The sequence below is a fragment of the Hyperolius riggenbachi genome, chromosome 2 (assembly GCF_040937935.1).
Source record: "Hyperolius riggenbachi isolate aHypRig1 chromosome 2, aHypRig1.pri, whole genome shotgun sequence".
Classification (NCBI taxonomy): Eukaryota; Metazoa; Chordata; class Amphibia; order Anura; family Hyperoliidae; genus Hyperolius; species Hyperolius riggenbachi.
Window position 1 is genome coordinate 147258746 of NC_090647.1, and position 14436 is coordinate 147273181.

The 14436-nt window shown below is 61.8% G+C and overlaps 21 non-coding genes and 49 pseudogenes across 21 annotated transcripts; all 70 read right to left on the minus strand.

Moving 5' to 3' along the window:
* Positions 1-132: 132 nt before the first annotated feature.
* On the minus strand, positions 133-251 carry LOC137550057 (5S ribosomal RNA). Its single transcript, XR_011026881.1, has one exon. It is a non-coding gene; the product is annotated as a 5S ribosomal RNA (ribosomal RNA).
* Positions 252-334: 83 nt separating this feature from the next.
* Positions 335-453, minus strand: LOC137549909 (5S ribosomal RNA; annotated as a pseudogene).
* Positions 454-536: 83 nt separating this feature from the next.
* Positions 537-655, minus strand: LOC137557343 (5S ribosomal RNA; annotated as a pseudogene).
* Positions 656-738: 83 nt separating this feature from the next.
* On the minus strand, positions 739-857 carry LOC137554632 (5S ribosomal RNA). The gene has a single exon (XR_011027382.1). It is a non-coding gene; the product is annotated as a 5S ribosomal RNA (ribosomal RNA).
* Positions 858-941: 84 nt separating this feature from the next.
* On the minus strand, positions 942-1060 carry LOC137557066 (5S ribosomal RNA; annotated as a pseudogene).
* An 83-nt stretch (positions 1061-1143) lies between these two features.
* LOC137559519 (5S ribosomal RNA) lies at positions 1144-1262 on the minus strand (annotated as a pseudogene).
* An 83-nt stretch (positions 1263-1345) lies between these two features.
* On the minus strand, positions 1346-1464 carry LOC137550854 (5S ribosomal RNA; annotated as a pseudogene).
* An 83-nt stretch (positions 1465-1547) lies between these two features.
* Positions 1548-1666, minus strand: LOC137558065 (5S ribosomal RNA; annotated as a pseudogene).
* Positions 1667-1749: 83 nt separating this feature from the next.
* LOC137554633 (5S ribosomal RNA) lies at positions 1750-1868 on the minus strand. The gene has a single exon (XR_011027383.1). It is a non-coding gene; the product is annotated as a 5S ribosomal RNA (ribosomal RNA).
* An 83-nt stretch (positions 1869-1951) lies between these two features.
* Positions 1952-2070, minus strand: LOC137549604 (5S ribosomal RNA; annotated as a pseudogene).
* An 83-nt stretch (positions 2071-2153) lies between these two features.
* Positions 2154-2272, minus strand: LOC137548398 (5S ribosomal RNA; annotated as a pseudogene).
* Positions 2273-2355: 83 nt separating this feature from the next.
* Positions 2356-2474, minus strand: LOC137554634 (5S ribosomal RNA). The gene has a single exon (XR_011027384.1). It is a non-coding gene; the product is annotated as a 5S ribosomal RNA (ribosomal RNA).
* Positions 2475-2557: 83 nt separating this feature from the next.
* On the minus strand, positions 2558-2676 carry LOC137558119 (5S ribosomal RNA; annotated as a pseudogene).
* Positions 2677-2759: 83 nt separating this feature from the next.
* Positions 2760-2878, minus strand: LOC137554636 (5S ribosomal RNA). The gene has a single exon (XR_011027385.1). It is a non-coding gene; the product is annotated as a 5S ribosomal RNA (ribosomal RNA).
* Positions 2879-2961: 83 nt separating this feature from the next.
* Positions 2962-3080, minus strand: LOC137551059 (5S ribosomal RNA; annotated as a pseudogene).
* An 83-nt stretch (positions 3081-3163) lies between these two features.
* LOC137557793 (5S ribosomal RNA) lies at positions 3164-3282 on the minus strand (annotated as a pseudogene).
* Positions 3283-3365: 83 nt separating this feature from the next.
* LOC137556918 (5S ribosomal RNA) lies at positions 3366-3484 on the minus strand. The gene has a single exon (XR_011029508.1). It is a non-coding gene; the product is annotated as a 5S ribosomal RNA (ribosomal RNA).
* An 83-nt stretch (positions 3485-3567) lies between these two features.
* On the minus strand, positions 3568-3686 carry LOC137557250 (5S ribosomal RNA). Its single transcript, XR_011029544.1, has one exon. It is a non-coding gene; the product is annotated as a 5S ribosomal RNA (ribosomal RNA).
* An 83-nt stretch (positions 3687-3769) lies between these two features.
* Positions 3770-3888, minus strand: LOC137548243 (5S ribosomal RNA; annotated as a pseudogene).
* Positions 3889-3971: 83 nt separating this feature from the next.
* On the minus strand, positions 3972-4090 carry LOC137558819 (5S ribosomal RNA; annotated as a pseudogene).
* An 83-nt stretch (positions 4091-4173) lies between these two features.
* Positions 4174-4292, minus strand: LOC137550068 (5S ribosomal RNA). The gene has a single exon (XR_011026882.1). It is a non-coding gene; the product is annotated as a 5S ribosomal RNA (ribosomal RNA).
* Positions 4293-4375: 83 nt separating this feature from the next.
* LOC137548290 (5S ribosomal RNA) lies at positions 4376-4494 on the minus strand (annotated as a pseudogene).
* An 83-nt stretch (positions 4495-4577) lies between these two features.
* On the minus strand, positions 4578-4696 carry LOC137557344 (5S ribosomal RNA; annotated as a pseudogene).
* An 83-nt stretch (positions 4697-4779) lies between these two features.
* On the minus strand, positions 4780-4898 carry LOC137558909 (5S ribosomal RNA). The gene has a single exon (XR_011029736.1). It is a non-coding gene; the product is annotated as a 5S ribosomal RNA (ribosomal RNA).
* An 83-nt stretch (positions 4899-4981) lies between these two features.
* On the minus strand, positions 4982-5100 carry LOC137548976 (5S ribosomal RNA). Its single transcript, XR_011026765.1, has one exon. It is a non-coding gene; the product is annotated as a 5S ribosomal RNA (ribosomal RNA).
* An 83-nt stretch (positions 5101-5183) lies between these two features.
* Positions 5184-5302, minus strand: LOC137549299 (5S ribosomal RNA; annotated as a pseudogene).
* Positions 5303-5385: 83 nt separating this feature from the next.
* Positions 5386-5504, minus strand: LOC137550855 (5S ribosomal RNA; annotated as a pseudogene).
* An 83-nt stretch (positions 5505-5587) lies between these two features.
* On the minus strand, positions 5588-5706 carry LOC137558066 (5S ribosomal RNA; annotated as a pseudogene).
* Positions 5707-5789: 83 nt separating this feature from the next.
* Positions 5790-5908, minus strand: LOC137557345 (5S ribosomal RNA; annotated as a pseudogene).
* An 83-nt stretch (positions 5909-5991) lies between these two features.
* LOC137559133 (5S ribosomal RNA) lies at positions 5992-6110 on the minus strand (annotated as a pseudogene).
* An 83-nt stretch (positions 6111-6193) lies between these two features.
* Positions 6194-6312, minus strand: LOC137554137 (5S ribosomal RNA; annotated as a pseudogene).
* An 84-nt stretch (positions 6313-6396) lies between these two features.
* Positions 6397-6515, minus strand: LOC137548205 (5S ribosomal RNA; annotated as a pseudogene).
* Positions 6516-6598: 83 nt separating this feature from the next.
* Positions 6599-6717, minus strand: LOC137554544 (5S ribosomal RNA; annotated as a pseudogene).
* Positions 6718-6800: 83 nt separating this feature from the next.
* LOC137559495 (5S ribosomal RNA) lies at positions 6801-6919 on the minus strand (annotated as a pseudogene).
* Positions 6920-7002: 83 nt separating this feature from the next.
* On the minus strand, positions 7003-7121 carry LOC137548457 (5S ribosomal RNA; annotated as a pseudogene).
* Positions 7122-7204: 83 nt separating this feature from the next.
* LOC137559220 (5S ribosomal RNA) lies at positions 7205-7323 on the minus strand (annotated as a pseudogene).
* Positions 7324-7406: 83 nt separating this feature from the next.
* Positions 7407-7525, minus strand: LOC137549861 (5S ribosomal RNA; annotated as a pseudogene).
* Positions 7526-7800: 275 nt separating this feature from the next.
* LOC137551300 (5S ribosomal RNA) lies at positions 7801-7919 on the minus strand (annotated as a pseudogene).
* Positions 7920-8002: 83 nt separating this feature from the next.
* Positions 8003-8121, minus strand: LOC137556963 (5S ribosomal RNA; annotated as a pseudogene).
* An 83-nt stretch (positions 8122-8204) lies between these two features.
* Positions 8205-8323, minus strand: LOC137554637 (5S ribosomal RNA). Its single transcript, XR_011027386.1, has one exon. It is a non-coding gene; the product is annotated as a 5S ribosomal RNA (ribosomal RNA).
* An 83-nt stretch (positions 8324-8406) lies between these two features.
* LOC137547593 (5S ribosomal RNA) lies at positions 8407-8525 on the minus strand (annotated as a pseudogene).
* An 83-nt stretch (positions 8526-8608) lies between these two features.
* Positions 8609-8727, minus strand: LOC137554639 (5S ribosomal RNA). The gene has a single exon (XR_011027388.1). It is a non-coding gene; the product is annotated as a 5S ribosomal RNA (ribosomal RNA).
* An 83-nt stretch (positions 8728-8810) lies between these two features.
* Positions 8811-8929, minus strand: LOC137550728 (5S ribosomal RNA; annotated as a pseudogene).
* Positions 8930-9012: 83 nt separating this feature from the next.
* On the minus strand, positions 9013-9130 carry LOC137549700 (5S ribosomal RNA; annotated as a pseudogene).
* Positions 9131-9213: 83 nt separating this feature from the next.
* LOC137549793 (5S ribosomal RNA) lies at positions 9214-9332 on the minus strand (annotated as a pseudogene).
* An 83-nt stretch (positions 9333-9415) lies between these two features.
* LOC137554640 (5S ribosomal RNA) lies at positions 9416-9534 on the minus strand. The gene has a single exon (XR_011027389.1). It is a non-coding gene; the product is annotated as a 5S ribosomal RNA (ribosomal RNA).
* An 83-nt stretch (positions 9535-9617) lies between these two features.
* LOC137549502 (5S ribosomal RNA) lies at positions 9618-9736 on the minus strand (annotated as a pseudogene).
* Positions 9737-9819: 83 nt separating this feature from the next.
* On the minus strand, positions 9820-9938 carry LOC137558382 (5S ribosomal RNA; annotated as a pseudogene).
* An 83-nt stretch (positions 9939-10021) lies between these two features.
* LOC137547531 (5S ribosomal RNA) lies at positions 10022-10140 on the minus strand (annotated as a pseudogene).
* Positions 10141-10223: 83 nt separating this feature from the next.
* Positions 10224-10342, minus strand: LOC137559118 (5S ribosomal RNA; annotated as a pseudogene).
* Positions 10343-10425: 83 nt separating this feature from the next.
* LOC137558261 (5S ribosomal RNA) lies at positions 10426-10544 on the minus strand (annotated as a pseudogene).
* An 83-nt stretch (positions 10545-10627) lies between these two features.
* Positions 10628-10746, minus strand: LOC137552650 (5S ribosomal RNA; annotated as a pseudogene).
* An 83-nt stretch (positions 10747-10829) lies between these two features.
* LOC137552863 (5S ribosomal RNA) lies at positions 10830-10948 on the minus strand (annotated as a pseudogene).
* Positions 10949-11031: 83 nt separating this feature from the next.
* LOC137559053 (5S ribosomal RNA) lies at positions 11032-11150 on the minus strand (annotated as a pseudogene).
* Positions 11151-11233: 83 nt separating this feature from the next.
* LOC137556770 (5S ribosomal RNA) lies at positions 11234-11352 on the minus strand. The gene has a single exon (XR_011029409.1). It is a non-coding gene; the product is annotated as a 5S ribosomal RNA (ribosomal RNA).
* Positions 11353-11435: 83 nt separating this feature from the next.
* LOC137547510 (5S ribosomal RNA) lies at positions 11436-11554 on the minus strand (annotated as a pseudogene).
* Positions 11555-11637: 83 nt separating this feature from the next.
* On the minus strand, positions 11638-11756 carry LOC137551744 (5S ribosomal RNA; annotated as a pseudogene).
* An 83-nt stretch (positions 11757-11839) lies between these two features.
* On the minus strand, positions 11840-11958 carry LOC137551422 (5S ribosomal RNA; annotated as a pseudogene).
* An 83-nt stretch (positions 11959-12041) lies between these two features.
* LOC137549225 (5S ribosomal RNA) lies at positions 12042-12160 on the minus strand (annotated as a pseudogene).
* Positions 12161-12243: 83 nt separating this feature from the next.
* Positions 12244-12362, minus strand: LOC137554641 (5S ribosomal RNA). The gene has a single exon (XR_011027390.1). It is a non-coding gene; the product is annotated as a 5S ribosomal RNA (ribosomal RNA).
* Positions 12363-12445: 83 nt separating this feature from the next.
* On the minus strand, positions 12446-12564 carry LOC137557731 (5S ribosomal RNA; annotated as a pseudogene).
* An 83-nt stretch (positions 12565-12647) lies between these two features.
* LOC137554642 (5S ribosomal RNA) lies at positions 12648-12766 on the minus strand. Its single transcript, XR_011027391.1, has one exon. It is a non-coding gene; the product is annotated as a 5S ribosomal RNA (ribosomal RNA).
* An 83-nt stretch (positions 12767-12849) lies between these two features.
* Positions 12850-12968, minus strand: LOC137549951 (5S ribosomal RNA). The gene has a single exon (XR_011026870.1). It is a non-coding gene; the product is annotated as a 5S ribosomal RNA (ribosomal RNA).
* An 83-nt stretch (positions 12969-13051) lies between these two features.
* On the minus strand, positions 13052-13170 carry LOC137558500 (5S ribosomal RNA; annotated as a pseudogene).
* Positions 13171-13253: 83 nt separating this feature from the next.
* On the minus strand, positions 13254-13372 carry LOC137554643 (5S ribosomal RNA). The gene has a single exon (XR_011027392.1). It is a non-coding gene; the product is annotated as a 5S ribosomal RNA (ribosomal RNA).
* Positions 13373-13455: 83 nt separating this feature from the next.
* On the minus strand, positions 13456-13574 carry LOC137559027 (5S ribosomal RNA). Its single transcript, XR_011029751.1, has one exon. It is a non-coding gene; the product is annotated as a 5S ribosomal RNA (ribosomal RNA).
* An 83-nt stretch (positions 13575-13657) lies between these two features.
* Positions 13658-13776, minus strand: LOC137559221 (5S ribosomal RNA; annotated as a pseudogene).
* An 85-nt stretch (positions 13777-13861) lies between these two features.
* Positions 13862-13980, minus strand: LOC137554644 (5S ribosomal RNA). Its single transcript, XR_011027393.1, has one exon. It is a non-coding gene; the product is annotated as a 5S ribosomal RNA (ribosomal RNA).
* Positions 13981-14063: 83 nt separating this feature from the next.
* On the minus strand, positions 14064-14182 carry LOC137548659 (5S ribosomal RNA; annotated as a pseudogene).
* Positions 14183-14265: 83 nt separating this feature from the next.
* LOC137554645 (5S ribosomal RNA) lies at positions 14266-14384 on the minus strand. The gene has a single exon (XR_011027394.1). It is a non-coding gene; the product is annotated as a 5S ribosomal RNA (ribosomal RNA).
* Positions 14385-14436: the final 52 nt, after the last annotated feature.

The window sequence follows — 14436 nt, forward strand, 5'->3', positions numbered from 1 at the left end:
TCCGCAATCTGACGAGAGCGGGCGCTTTCGGCTTAGTGTGGCCGCAGGCAACCTCCAGGGCGCCGTTCTGGCGCCTTGAAGGTGAGGCTTCCCACGCGTGCTCATAGCCATTGGGCCTCAAACCCAAAACAACGCCTGCAGCACCTGGGGTTCACAGTCGGTCTCCCATGCAGCTACTAACCAGGCCTGAAGCCGCTTAGCTTCCGCGATCTGACGAGAGCGGGCGCTTTCGGCTTAGTGTGGCCGCAGGCAACCTCCAGGGCGCCGTTCCGGCGCCTTGAAGGTGAGGCTTCCCACGCGTGCTCATAGCCATTGGGCCTCAAACCCAAAAAAAACCATGCAGCACCTGGGGTTCACAGCCGGTGTCCCATGCAGCTACTAACCAGGCCTGAAGCCGCTTAGCTTCCGCGATCTGACGAGAGCGGGCGCTTTCGGCTTAGTGTGGCCGCAGGCAACCTCCAGGGCGCCGTTCCGGCGCCTTGAAGGTGAGGCTTCCCACGCGTGCTCATAGCCATTGGGCCTCAAACCCAAAAAAACACCTGCAGCACCTGGGGTTCACAGCCGGTCTCCCATGCAGCTACTAACCAGGCCTGAAGCCGCTTAGCTTCCGCGATCTGACGAGAGCGGGCGCTTTCGGCTTAGTGTGGCCGCAGGCAACCTCCAGGGCGCCGTTCCGGCGCCTTGAAGGTGAGGCTTCCCACGCGTGCTCATAGCCATTGGGCCTCAAACCCAAAAAAACGCCTGCAGCACCTGGGGTTCACAGCCGGTCTCCCATGCAGCTACTAACCAGGCCTGAAGCCGCTTAGCTTCCGCGATCTGACGAGAGCGGGCGCTTTCGGCTTAGTGTGGCCGCAGGCAACCTTCAGGGCGCCGTTCCGGCGCCTTGAAGGTGAGGCTTCCCACGCGTGCTCATAGCCATTGGGTCTCAAACCCAAAAAAAACGCCTGCAGCACCTGGGGTTCACAGCCGGTCTCCCATGCAGCTACTAACCAGGCCTGAAGCCGCTTAGCTTCCGCGATCTGACGAGAGCGGGCGCTTTCGACTTAGTGTGGCCGCAGGCAACCTCCAGGGCGCCGTTCCGGCGCCTTGAAGGTGAGGCTTCCCACGCGTGCTCATAGCCATTGGGTCTCAAACCCAAAACAACGCCTGCAGCACCTGGGGTTCACAGCCGGTCTCCCATGCAGCTACTAACCAGGCCTGAAGCCGCTTAGCTTCTGCGATCTGACGAGAGCGGGCGCTTTCGGCTTAGTGTGGCCGCAGGCAACCTCCAGGGCGCCGTTCCGGCGCCTTGAAGGTGAGGCTTCCCACGCGTGCTCATAGCCATTGGGCCTCAAACCCAAAAAAACACCTGCCGCACCTGGGGTTCACAGCCGGTCTACCATGCAGCTACTAACCAGGCCTGAAGCCGCTTAGCTTCCGCGATCTGACGAGAGCGGGCGCTTTCGGCTTAGTGTGGCCGCAGGCAACCTCCAAGGCGCCGTTCCGGCGCCTTGAAGGTGAGGCTTCCCACGCGTGCTCATAACCATTGGGCCTCAAACCCAAAAAAACGCCTGCAGCACCTGGGGTTCACAGCCGGTCTCCCATGCAGCTACTAACCAGGCCTGAAGCCACTTAGCTTCCGCGATCTGACGAGAGCGGGCGCTTTCGGCTTAGTGTGGCCGCAGGCAACCTCCAGGGCGCCGTTCGGGCGCCTTGAAGGTGAGGCTTCCCACGCGTGCTCATAGCCATTGGGCCTCAAACCCAAAACAACGCCTGCAGCACCTGGGGTTCACAGCCGGTCTCCCATGCAGCTACTAACCAGGCCTGAAGCCGCTTAGCTTCCGCGATCTGACGAGAGCGGGCGCTTTCGGCTTAGTGTGGCCGCAGGCAACCTCCAAGGCGCCGTTCCGGCGCCTTGAAGGTGAGGCTTCCCACGCGTGCTCATAGCCATTGGGCCTCAAACCCAAAAAAATGCCTGCAGCACCTATGGTTCACAGCCGGTCTCCCATGCAGCTACTAACCAGGCCTGAAGCCGCTTAGCTTCCGCGATCTGACGAGAGCGGGCGCTTTCGGCTTAGTGTGGCCGCAGGTAACCTCCAAGGCGCCGTTCCGGCGCCTTGAAGGTGAGGCTTCCCACGCGTGCTCATAGCCATTGGGCCTCAAACCCAAAAAACCGCCTGCAGCACCTGGGGTTCACAGCCGGTCTCCCATGCAGCTACTAACCAGGCCTGAAGCCGCTTAGCTTCCACGATCTGACGAGAGCGGGCGCCTTCGGCTTAGTGTGGCCGCAGGCAATCTCCAGGGCGCCGTTCCGGCGCCTTGAAGGTGAGGCTTCCCACGCGTGCTCATAGCCATTGGGCCTCAAACCCAAAACAACGCCTGCAGCACCTGGGGTTCACAGCCGGTCTCCCATGCAGCTACTAACCAGGCCTGAAGCCGCTTAGCTTCCGCGATCTGACGAGAGCGGGCGCTTTCGGCTTAGTGTGGCCGCAGGCAACCTCCAGGGCGCCGTTCCGGCGCCTTGAAGGTGAGGCTTCCCACGCGTGCTCATAGCCATTGGGCCTCAAACCCAAAACAATGCCTGCAGCACCTGGGGTTCACAGCCGGTCTCCCATGCAGCTACTAACCAGGCCTGAAGCCGCTTAGCTTCCGCAATCTGACGAGAGCGGGCGCTTTCGGCTTAGTGTGGCCGCAGGCAACCTCCAAGGCGCCGTTCCGGCGCCTTGAAGGTGAGGCTTCCCACGCGTGCTCATAGCCATTGGGCCTCAAACCCAAAAAACCGCCTGCAGCACCTGGGGTTCACAGCCGGTCTCCCATGCAGCTACTAACCAGGCCTGAAGCCGCTTAGCTTCCGCGATCTGACGAGAGCGGGCGCTTTCGGCTTAGTGTGGCCGCAGGCAACCTCCAGGGCGCCGTTCCGGCGCCTTGAAGGTGAGGCTTCTCACGCGTGCTCATAGCCATTGGGCCTCAAACCCAAAACAACGCCTGCAGCACCTGGGGTTCACAGCCGGTCTTCCATGCAGCTACTAACCAGGCCTGAAGCCGCTTAGCTTCCGCGATCTGACGAGAGCGGGCGCTTTCGGCTTAGTGTGGCCGCATTCAACCTCCAGGGCGCCGTTCCGGCGCCTTGAAGGTGAGGCTTCCCACGCGTGCTCATAGCCATTGGGCCTCAAACCCAAAACAACGCCTGCAGCACCTGGGGTTCACAGCCGGTCTCCCATGCAGCTACTAACCAGGCCTGAAGCCGCTTAGCTTCCGCGATCTGACGAGAGCAGGCGCTTTCGGCTTAGTGTGGCCGCAGGCAACCTCCAGGGCGCCGTTCCGGCGCCTTGAAGGTGAGGCTTCCCACGCGTGCTCATAGCCATTGGGCCTCAAACCCAAAACAATGCCTGCAGCACCTGGGGTTCACAGCCGGTCTCCCATGCAGCTACTAACCAGGCCTGAAGCCGCTTAGCTTCCGCGATCTGATGAGAGCGGGCGCTTTCGGCTTAGTGTGGCCGCAGGCAACCTCCAGGGCGCCGTTCCGGCGCCTTGAAGGTGAGGCTTCCCACACGTGCTCATTGCCATTGGGCCTCAAACCCAAAACAATGCCTGCAGCACCTGGGGTTCACAGCCGGTCTCCCATGCAGCTACTAACCAGGCCTGAAGCCGCTTAGCTTCCGCGATCTGACGAGAGCGGGCGCTTTCGGCTTAGTGTGGCCGCAGGCAACCTCCAAGGCGCCGTTCCGGCGCCTTGAAGGTGAGGCTTTCCACGCGTGCTCATAGCCATTGGGCCTCAAACCCAAAACAACGCCTGCCGCACCTGGGGTTCACAGCCGGTCTCCCATGCAGCTACTAACCAGGCCTGAAGCCGCTTAGCTTCCGCGATCTGACGAGAGCGGGCGCTTTCGGCTTAGTGTGGCCACAGGCAACCTCCAAGGCGCCGTTCCGGCGCCTTGAAGGTGAGGCTTCCCACGCGTGCTCATAGCCATTGGGCCTTAAACCCAAAAAACCGCCTGCAGCACCTGGGGTTCACAGCCGGTCTCCCATGCAGCTACTAACCAGGCCTGAAGCCGCTTAGCTTCCGCAATCTGACGAGAGCGGGCGCTTTCGGCTTAGTGTGGCCGCAGGCAACCTCCAGGGCGCCGTTCTGGCGCCTTGAAGGTGAGGCTTCCCACGCGTGCTCATAGCCATTGGGCCTCAAACCCAAAACAACGCCTGCAGCACCTGGGGTTCACAGTCGGTCTCCCATGCAGCTACTAACCAGGCCTGAAGCCGCTTAGCTTCCGCGATCTGACGAGAGCGGGCGCTTTCGGCTTAGTGTGGCCGCAGGCAACCTCCAGGGCGCCGTTCCGGCGCCTTGAAGGTGAGGCTTCCCACGCGTGCTCATAGCCATTGGGCCTCAAACCCAAAAAAAACCATGCAGCACCTGGGGTTCACAGCCGGTCTCCCATGCAGCTACTAACCAGGCCTGAAGCCGCTTAGCTTCCGCGATCTGACGAGAGCGGGCGCTTTCGGCTTAGTGTGGCCGCAGGCAACCTCCAGGGCGCCGTTCCGGCGCCTTGAAGGTGAGGCTTCCCACGCGTGCTCATAGCCATTGGGCCTCAAACCCAAAAAAACACCTGCAGCACCTGGGGTTCACAGCCGGTCTCCCATGCAGCTACTAACCAGGCCTGAAGCCGCTTAGCTTCCGCGATCTGACGAGAGCGGGCGCTTTCGGCTTAGTGTGGCCGCAGGCAACCTCCAGGGCGCCGTTCCGGCGCCTTGAAGGTGAGGCTTCCCACGCGTGCTCATAGCCATTGGGCCTCAAACCCAAAAAAACGCCTGCAGCACCTGGGGTTCACAGCCGGTCTCCCATGCAGCTACTAACCAGGCCTGAAGCCGCTTAGCTTCCGCGATCTGACGAGAGCGGGTGCTTTCGGCTTAGTGTGGCCGCAGGCAACCTTCAGGGCGCCGTTCCGGCGCCTTGAAGGTGAGGCTTCCCACGCGTGCTCATAGCCATTGGGTCTCAAACCCAAAAAAAAGCCTGCAGCACCTGGGGTTCACAGCCGGTCTCCCATGCAGCTACTAACCAGGCCTGAAGCCGCTTAGCTTCCGCGATCTGACGAGAGCGGGCGCTTTCGGCTTAGTGTGGCCGCAGGCAACCTCCAGGGCGCCGTTCCGGCGCCTTGAAGGTGAGGCTTCCCACGCGTGCTCATAGCCATTGGGTCTCAAACCCAAAACAACGCCTGCAGCACCTGGGGTTCACAGCCGGTCTCCCATGCAGCTACTAACCAGGCCTGAAGCCACTTAGCTTCTGCGATCTGACGAGAGCGGGCGCTTTCGGCTTAGTGTGGCCGCAGGCAACCTCCAGGGCGCCGTTCCGGCGCCTTGAAGGTGAGGCTTCCCACGCGTGCTCATAGCCATTGGGCCTCAAACCCAAAAAAACACCTGCCGCACCTGGGGTTCACAGCCGGTCTACCATGCAGCTACTAACCAGGCCTGAAGCCGCTTAGCTTCCGCGATCTGACGAGAGCGGGCGCTTTCGGCTTAGTGTGGCCGCAGGCAACCTCCAAGGCGCCGTTCCGGCGCCTTGAAGGTGAGGCTTCCCACGCGTGCTCATAACCATTGGGCCTCAAACCCAAAAAAACGCCTGCAGCACCTGGGGTTCACAGCCGGTCTCCCATGCAGCTACTAACCAGGCCTGAAGCCACTTAGCTTCCGCGATCTGACGAGAGCGGGCGCTTTCGGCTTAGTGTGGCCGCAGGCAACCTCCAGGGCGCCGTTCGGGCGCCTTGAAGGTGAGGCTTCCCACGCGTGCTCATAGCCATTGGGCCTCAAACCCAAAACAACACCTGCAGCACCTGGGGTTCACAGCCGGTCTCCCATGCAGCTACTAACCAGGCCTGAAGCCGCTTAGCTTCCGCGATCTGACGAGAGCGGGCGCTTTCGGCTTAGTGTGGCCGCAGGCAACCTCCAAGGCGCCGTTCCGGCGCCTTGAAGGTGAGGCTTCCCACGCGTGCTCATAGCCATTGGGCCTCAAACCCAAAAAAACGCCTGCAGCACCTATGGTTCACAGCCGGTCTCCCATGCAGCTACTAACCAGGCCTGAAGCCGCTTAGCTTCCGCGATCTGACGAGAGCGGGTGCTTTCGGCTTAGTGTGGCCGCAGGCAACCTCCAGGGTGCCGTTCCGGCGCCTTGAAGGTGAGGCTTTGCACGCGTGCTCATAGCCATTGGGTCTCAAACCCAAAAAAACACCTGCCGCACCTGGGGTTCACAGCCGGTCTCCCATGCAGCTACTAACCAGGCCTGAAGCCGCTTAGCTTTCACGATCTGACAAGAGCGGGCACTTTCGGCTTAGTGTGGCCGCAGGCAACCTCCAGGGCGCCGTTCCGGCGCCTTGAAGGTGAGGCTTCCCACGCGTGCTCATAGCCATTGGGCCTCAAACCCAAAAAAAACACCTGCAGCACCTGGGGTTCACAGCCGGTCTCCCATGCAGCTACTAACCAGGCCTGAAGCCGCTTAGCTTCCACGATCTGACGAGAGCGGGCGCTTTCGGCTTAGTGTGGCCGCAGGCAACCTCCAGGGCGCCGTTCCGGCGCCTTGAAGGTGAGGCTTCCCACGCGTGCTCATAGCCATTGGGTCTCAAACCCAAAAAAACACCTGCAGCACCTGGGGTTCACAGCTGGTCTCCCATGCAGCTACTAACCAGGCCTGAAGCCGCTTAGCTTCTGCGATCTGACAATCGCGGGCGCTTTCAGCTTAGTGTGGCCGCAGGCAACCTCCAGGGCGCCGTTCCGGCGCCTTGAAGGTGAGGCTTCCCACGCGTGCTCATAGCCATTGGGCCTCAAACCCAAAAAAACGCCTGCCGCACCTGGGGTTCACAGCCGGTCTCCCATGCAGCTACTAACCAGGCCTGAAGCCGCTTAGCTTCCGCGATCTGACGAGAGCGGGCGCTTTCGGCTTAGTGTGGCTGCAGGCAACCTCCAAGGCGCCGTTCCGGCGCCTTGAAGGTGAGGGTTCCCACGCGTGCTCATAGCCATTGGGCCTCAAACCCAAAACAACGCCTGCAGCACCTGGGGTTCACAGCCCGTCTCCCATGCAGCTACTAACCAGGCCTGAAGCCGCTTAGCTTCCGCGATCTGACGAGAGCGGGCGCTTTCGGCTTAGTGTGGCCGCAGGCAACCTCCAGGGCGCCGTTCCGGCGCCTTGAAGGTGAGGCTTCCGACGCGTGCTCATAGCCATTGGGCCTCAAACCCAAAAAAACGCCTGCCGCACCTGGGGTTCACAGCCGGTCTCCCATGCAGCTACTAACCAGGCCTGAAGCCGCTTAGCTTCCGCGATCTGACGAGAGCGGGCGCTTTCGGCTTAGTGTGGCCGCAGGCAACCTCAAAGGCGCCGTTCCGGCGCCTTGAAGGTGAGGCTTCCCACGCGTGCTCATAGCCATTGGGCCTCAAACCCAAAAAACCGCCTGCAGCACCTGGGGTTCACAGCCGGTCTCCCATGCAGCTACTAACCAGGCCTGAAGCCGCTTAGCTTCTGCGATCTGACGAGAGCGGGCGCTTTTGGCTTAGTGTGGCCGCAGGCAAACTCCAGGGCGCCGTTCCGGCGCCTTGAAGGTGAGGCTTCCCACGCGTGCTCATAGCCATTGGGCCTCAAACCCAAAACAACGCCTGCAGCACCTGGGGTTCACAGCCGGTCTCCCATGCAGCTACTAACCAGGCCTGAAGCCGCTTAGCTTCCGCGATCTGACGCGTTCGGCTTAGTGTGGCCGCAGGCAACCTCCAGGGCGCCGTTCCGGCGCCTTGAAGGTGAGGCTTCCCACGCGTGCTCATAGCCATTGGGCCTCAAACCCAAAAAAACGCCTGCCGCACCTGGGGTTCACAGCCGCTCTCCCATGCAGCTACTAACCAGGCCTGAAGCCGCTTAGCTTCCGCGATCTGACGAGAGCGGGCGCTTTCGGCTTAGTGTGGCCGCAGGCAACCTCCAAGGCGCCGTTCCGGCGCCTTGAAGGTGAGGCTTCCCACGCGTGCTCATAGCCATTGGGCCTCAAACCCAAAAAACCGCCTGCAGCACCTGGGGTTCACAGCCGGTCTCCCATGCAGCTACTAACCAGGCCTGAAGCCGCTTAGCTTCCGCGATCTGACGAGAGCGGGCGCTTTCGGCTTAGTGTGGCCACAGGCAACCTACAGGGCGCCGTTCCGGCGCCTTGAAGGTGAGGCTTCCCACGCGTGCTCATAGCCATTGGGCCTCAAACCCAAAACAACGCCTGCAGCACCTGGGGTTCACAGCCGGTCTCCCATGCAGCTACTAACCAGGCCTGAAGCCGCTTAGCTTCCGCGATCTGACGAGAGCGGGCGCTTTCGGCTTAGTGTGGCCGCAGGCAACCTCCAGGGCGCCGTTCCGGCGCCTTGAAGGTGAGGCTTCCCACGCGTGCTCATAGCCATTGGGCCTCAAACCCAAAAAACCACCTGCAGCACCTGGGGTTCACAGCCGGTCTCCCATGCAGCTACTAACCAGGCCTGAAGCCGCTTAGCTTCCGCGATCTGACGAGAGCAGGCGCTTTCGGCTTAGTGTGGCCGCAGGCAACCTCCAGGGCGCCGTTCCGGCGCCTTGAAGGTGAGGCTTCCCACGCGTGCTCATAGCCATTGGGCCTCAAACCCAAAACAACGCCTGCAGCACCTGGGGTTCACAGCCGGTCTCCCATGCAGCTACTAACCAGGCCTGAAGCCGCTTAGCTTCCGCGATCTGACGAGAGCGGGCGCTTTCGGCTTAGTGTGGCCGCAGGCAACCTCCAGGGCGCCGTTCCGGCGCCTTGAAGGTGAGGCTTCCCACGCGTGCTTATAGCCATTGGGCCTCAAACCCAAAAAACCGCCTGCCGCACCTGGGGTTCACAGCCGGTCTCCCATGCAGCTACTAACCAGGTCTGAAGCCGCTTAGCTTCCGCGATCTGACGAGAGCGGGCGATTTCGGCTTAGTGTGGCCGCAGGCAACCTCCAAGGCGCCGTTCCGGCGCCTTGAAGGTGAGGCTTCCCACGCGTGCTCATAGCCATTAGGCCTCAAACCCAAAAAACCGCCTGCAGCACCTGGGGTTCACAGCCGGCTCCCATGCAGCTACTAACCAGGCCTGAAGCCGCTTAGCTTCCGCGATCTGACGAGAGCGGGCGCTTTCGGCTTAGTGTGGCCGCAGGCAACCTCCAGGGCGCCGTTCCGGCGCCTTGAAGGTGAGGCTTCCCACGCGTGCTCATAGCCATTGGGCCTCAAACCCAAAAAAACGCCTGCCGCACCTGGGGTTCACAGCCGGTCTCCTATGCAGCTACTAACCAGGCCTGAAGCCGCTTAGCTTCCGCGATCTGACGAGAGCGGGCGCTTTCGGCTTAGTGTGGCCGCAGGCAACCTCCAGGGCGCCGTTCCGGCGCCTTGAAGGTGAGGCTTCCCACGCGTGCTCATAGCCATTGGGCCTCAAACCCAAAACAACGCCTGCAGCACCTGGGGTTCACAGCCGGTCTCCCATGCAGCTACTAACCAGGCCTGAAGCCGCTTAGCTTCCGCGATCTGACGAGAGCGGGCGCTTTCGGCTTAGTGTGGCCGCAGGCAACCTCCAGGGCGCCGTTCCGGCGCCTTGAAGGTGAGGCTTCCCACGCGTGCTCATAGCCATTGGGCCTCAAACCCAAAAAAACGCCTGCCGCACCTGGGGTTCACAGCCGGTCTCCCATGCAGCTACTAACCAGGCCTGAAGCCGCTTAGCTTCCGCAATCTGACGAGAGCGGGCGCTTTCGGCTTAGTGTGGCCGCAGGCAACCTCCAAGGCGCTGTTCCGGCGCCTTGAAGGTGAGGCTTCCCACGCGTGCTCATAGCCATTGGGTCTCAAACCCAAAAAACCGCCTGCAGCACCTGGGGTTCACAGCCAGTCTCCCATGCAGCTACTAACCAGGCCTGAAGCCGCTTAGCTTCCGCGATCTGACGAGAGCGGGCGCTTTCGGCTTAGTGTGGCCGCAGGCAACCTCCAGGGCGCCGTTCCGGCGCCTTGAAGGTGAGGCTTCCCACGCGTGCTCATAGCCATTGGGCCTCAAACCCAAAACAACGCCTGCAGCACTTGGGGTTCACAGCCGGTCTCCCATGCAGCTACTAACCAGGCCTGAAGCCGCTTAGCTTCCGCGATCTGACGAGAGCGGGCGCTTTCGGCTTAGTGTGGCCGCAGGCAACCTCCAGGGCGCCGTTCCGGCGCCTTGAAGGTGAGGCTTCCCACGCGTGCTCATAGCCATTGGGCCTCAAACCCAAAACAACGCCTGCAGCACCTGGGGTTCACAGCCGGTCTCCCATGCAGCTACTAACCAGGCCTGAAGACGCTTAGCTTCCGCGATCTGACGAGAGCGGGCGCTTTCGGCTTAGTGTGGCCGCAGGCAACCTCCAGGGCGCCGTTCCGGCGCCTTGAAGGTGAGGCTTCCCACGCGTGCTCATAGCCATTGGGCCTCAAACCCAAAAAAACGCCAGCAGCACCTGGGGTTCACAGCCGGTCTCCCATGCAGCTACTAACCAGGCCTGAAGCCGCTTAGCTTCCGCGATCTGACGAGAGCGGGCGCTTTCGGCTTAGTGTGGCCGCAGGCAACCTCCAGGGCGCCGTTCCGGCGCCTTGAAGGTGAGGCTTCCCACGCGTGCTCATAGCCATTGGGCCTCAAACCCAAAACAACACCTGCAGCACCTGGGGTTCACAGCCGGTCTCCCATGCAGCTACTAACCAGGCCTGAAGCCGCTTAGCTTCCGTGATCTGACGAGAGCGGGCGCTTTCAGATTAGTGTGGCCGCAAGCAACCTCCAGGGCGCCGTTCCGGCGCCTTGAAGGTGAGGTTTCCCACGCGTGCTCATAGCCATTGGGTCTCAAACCCAAAAAAACGCCTGCAGCACCTGGGGTTCACAGCCAGTCTCCCATGCAGCTACTAACCAGGCCTAAAGCAACTTAGCTTCCGCGATCTGACAAGAGCGGGCGCTTTCGGCTTAGTGTGGCCGCAGGCAACCTCCACAGCGCCGTTCCGGCTCCTTGAAGGTGAGGCTTTCCACGCGTGCTCATAGCCATTGGGCCTCAAACCCAAAAAAACACCTGCAGCACCTGGGGTTCACAGCCGGTCTCCCATGCAGCTACTAACCAGGCCTGAAGCCGCTTAGCTTCCGCGATCTGACGAGAGCGGGCGCTTTCAGCTTAGTGTGGCCGCAGGCAACCTCCAGGGCGCCGTTCCGGCGCCTTGAAGGTGAGGCTTCCCACGCGTGCTCATAGCCATTGGGTCTCAAACCCAAAAAAACGCCTGCAGCACCCGGGGTTCACAGCCGGTCTCCCATGCAGCTACTAACCAGGCCTGAAGCCGCTTAGCTTCCGCGATCTGACGAGAGCGGGCGCTTTCGGCTTAGTGTGGCCGCAGGCAACCTCCAGGGCGCCGTTCCGGCGCCTTGAAGGTGAGGCTTTCCACGCGTGCTCATAGCCATTGGGCCTCAAACCCAAAAAAACGCCTGCATCACCTGGGGTTCACAGCCGGTCTCCCATGCAGCTACTAACCAGGCCTGAAGCCGCTTAGCTTCCGCGATCTGACGAGAGCGGGCGCTTTCGGCTTAGTGTGGCCGCAGGCAACCTCCAGGGCGCCATTCCGGCGCCTTGAAGGTGAGGCTTCCCACGCGTGCTCATAGCCATTGGGCCTCAAACCCAAAAAAACGCCTGCCGCACCTGGGGTTCACAGCCGGTCTTCCATGCAGCTACTAACCAGGCCTGAAGCCGCTTAGCTTCCGCGATCTGACAAGAGCGGGCGCTTTCGGCTTAGTGTGGCCGCAGGCAACCTCCAAGGCGCCGCTCCGGCGCCTTGAAGGTGAGGCTTCCCACGCGTGCTCATAGCCATTGGGCCTCAAACCCAAAAAACCGCCTGCAGCACCTGGGGTTCACAGCCGGTCTCCCATGCAGCTACTAACCAGGCCTGAAGCCGCTTAGCTTCTGCGATCTGACGAGAGCGGGCGCTTTCGGTTTAGCGTGGCCGCAGGCAACCTCCAGGGCGCCGTTCCGGCGCCTTGAAGGTGAGGCTTCCCACGCGTGCTCATTGCCATTGGGCCTCAAACCCAAAAAAACACCTGCCGCACCTGGGGTTCACAGCCGGTCTCCCATGCAGCTACTAACCAGGCCTGAAGCCGCTTAGCTTCCGCGATCTAACGAGAGCGGGCGCTTTCGGCTTAGTGTGGCCGCAGGCAACCTCCAATGCGCCGTTCCGGCGCCTTGAAGGTGAGGCTTCCCACGCGTGCTCATAGCCATTGGGCCTCAAACCCAAAAAACCGCCTGCAGCACCTGGGGTTCACAGCCGGTCTCCCATGCAGCTACTAACCAGGCCTGAAGCCGCTTAGCTTCCGCGATCTGACGAGAGCGGGCGCTTTCGGCTTAGTGTGGCCGCAGGCAACCTCCAGGGCGCCGTTCCGGCGCCTTGAAGGTGAGGCTTCCCACGCGTGCTCATAGCCATTGGGCCTCAAACCCAAAACAACGCCTGCAGCACCTGGGGTTCACAGCCGGTCTCCCATGCAGCTACTAACCAGGCCTGAAGCCGCTTAGCTTCCGCGATCTGACGAGAGCGGGCGCTTTCGGCTTAGCGTGGCCGCAGGCAACCTCCAGGGCGCCGTTCCGGCGCCTTGAAGGTGAGGCTTTCCACGCGTGCTCATAGCCATTGGGCCTCAAACCCAAAAAACCGCCTGCAGCACCTGGGGTTCACAGCCGGTCTCCCATGCAGCTACTAACCAGGCCTGAAGCCGCTTAGCTTCCGCGATCTGACGAGAGCGGGCGCTTTCGGCTTAGTGTGGCCGCAGGCAACCTCCAGGGCGCCGTTCCGGCGCCTTGAAGGTGAGGCTTCCCACGCGTGCTCATAGCCATTGGGTCTCAAACCCAAAAAAACGCCTGCAGCACCTGGGGTTCACAGCTGGTCTCCCATGCAGCTACTAACCAGGCCTGAAGCCGCTTAGCTTCCGCGATCTGACGAGAGCGGGCGCTTTCGGCTTAGTGTGGCCGCAGGCAACCTCCAGGGCGCCGTTCCGGCGCCTTGAAGGTGAGGCTTCCCACGCGTGCTCATAGCCATTGGGCCTCAAACCCAAAAAAATGCCTGCCGCACCTGGGGTTCACAGCCGGTCTCCCATGCAGCTACTAACCAGGCCTGAAGCCGCTTAGCTTCCGCGATCTGACGAGAGCGGGCGCTTTCGGCTTAGTGTGGCCGCAGGCAACCTCCAAGGCGCCGTTCCGGCGACTTGAAGGTGAGGCTTCCCACGCGTGCTCATAGCCATTGGGCCTCGAACCCAAAAAAACGCCTGCAGCACCTGGGGTTCACAGCCGGTCTCCCATGCAGCTACTAACCAGGCCTGAAGCCGCTTAGCTTCCGCGATCTGACGAGAGCGGGCGCTTTCGGCTTAGTGTGGCCGCAGGCAACCTCCAGGGCGCCGTTCCGGCGCCTTGAAGGTGAGGCTTCCCACGCGTGCTCATAGCCATTGGGCCTCAAACCCAAAACAACGCCTGCAGCACCTGGGGTTCACAGCCGGTCTCCCATGCAGCTACTAACCAGGCCTGAAGCCGCTTAGCTTCCGCGATCTGACGAGAGCGGGTGCTTTCGGCTTAGTGTGGCCGCAGGCAACCTCCAGGGCGCCGTTCCGGCGCCTTGAAGGTGAGGTTTCCCACGCGTGCTCATAGCCATTGGGCCTCAAACCCAAAAAAACGCCTGCCGCACCTGGGGTTCACAGCCGGTCTCCCATGCAGCTACTAACCAGGCCTGAAGCCGCTTAGCTTCCGCGATCTGACGAGAGCGGGCGCTTTCGGCTTAGTGTGGCCGCAGGCAACTTCCAGGGCGCCGTTCCCTGGCGCCTTGAAGGTGAGGCTTCCCACGCGTGCTCATAGCCATTGGGCCTCAAACCCAAAACAACGCCTGCAGCACCTGGGGTTCACAGCCGGTCTCCCATGCAGCTACTAACCAGGCCTGAAGCCGCTTAGCTTCCGCGATCTGACGAGAGCGGGCGCTTTCGGCTTAGTGTGGCCGCAGGCAACCTCCAGGGCGCCGTTCCGGCGCCTTGAAGGTGAGGCTTCCCACGCGTGCTCATAGCCATTGGGCCTCAAACCCAAAAAAACGCCTGCCGCACCTGGGGTTCACAGCCGGTCTCCCATGCAGCTACTAACCAGGCCTGAAGCCGCTTAGCTTCCGCGATCTGACGAGAGCGAGCGCTTTCGGCTTAGTGTGGCCGCAGGCAACCTCCAAGGCGCCGTTCCGGCGCCTTGAAGGTGAGGCTTCCCACGCGTGCTCATAGCCATTGGGCCTCAAACCCAAAAAACCGCCTGCAGCACCTGGGGTTCACAGCCGGTCTCCCATGCAGCTACTAACCAGGCCTGAAGCCGCTTAGCTTCCGCGATCTGACGAGAGCGGGCGCTTTCGGCTTAGTGTGGCCGCAGGCAACCTCCAGGGCGCCGTTCCGGCGCCTTGAAGGTGAGGCTTCCCACGCGTGC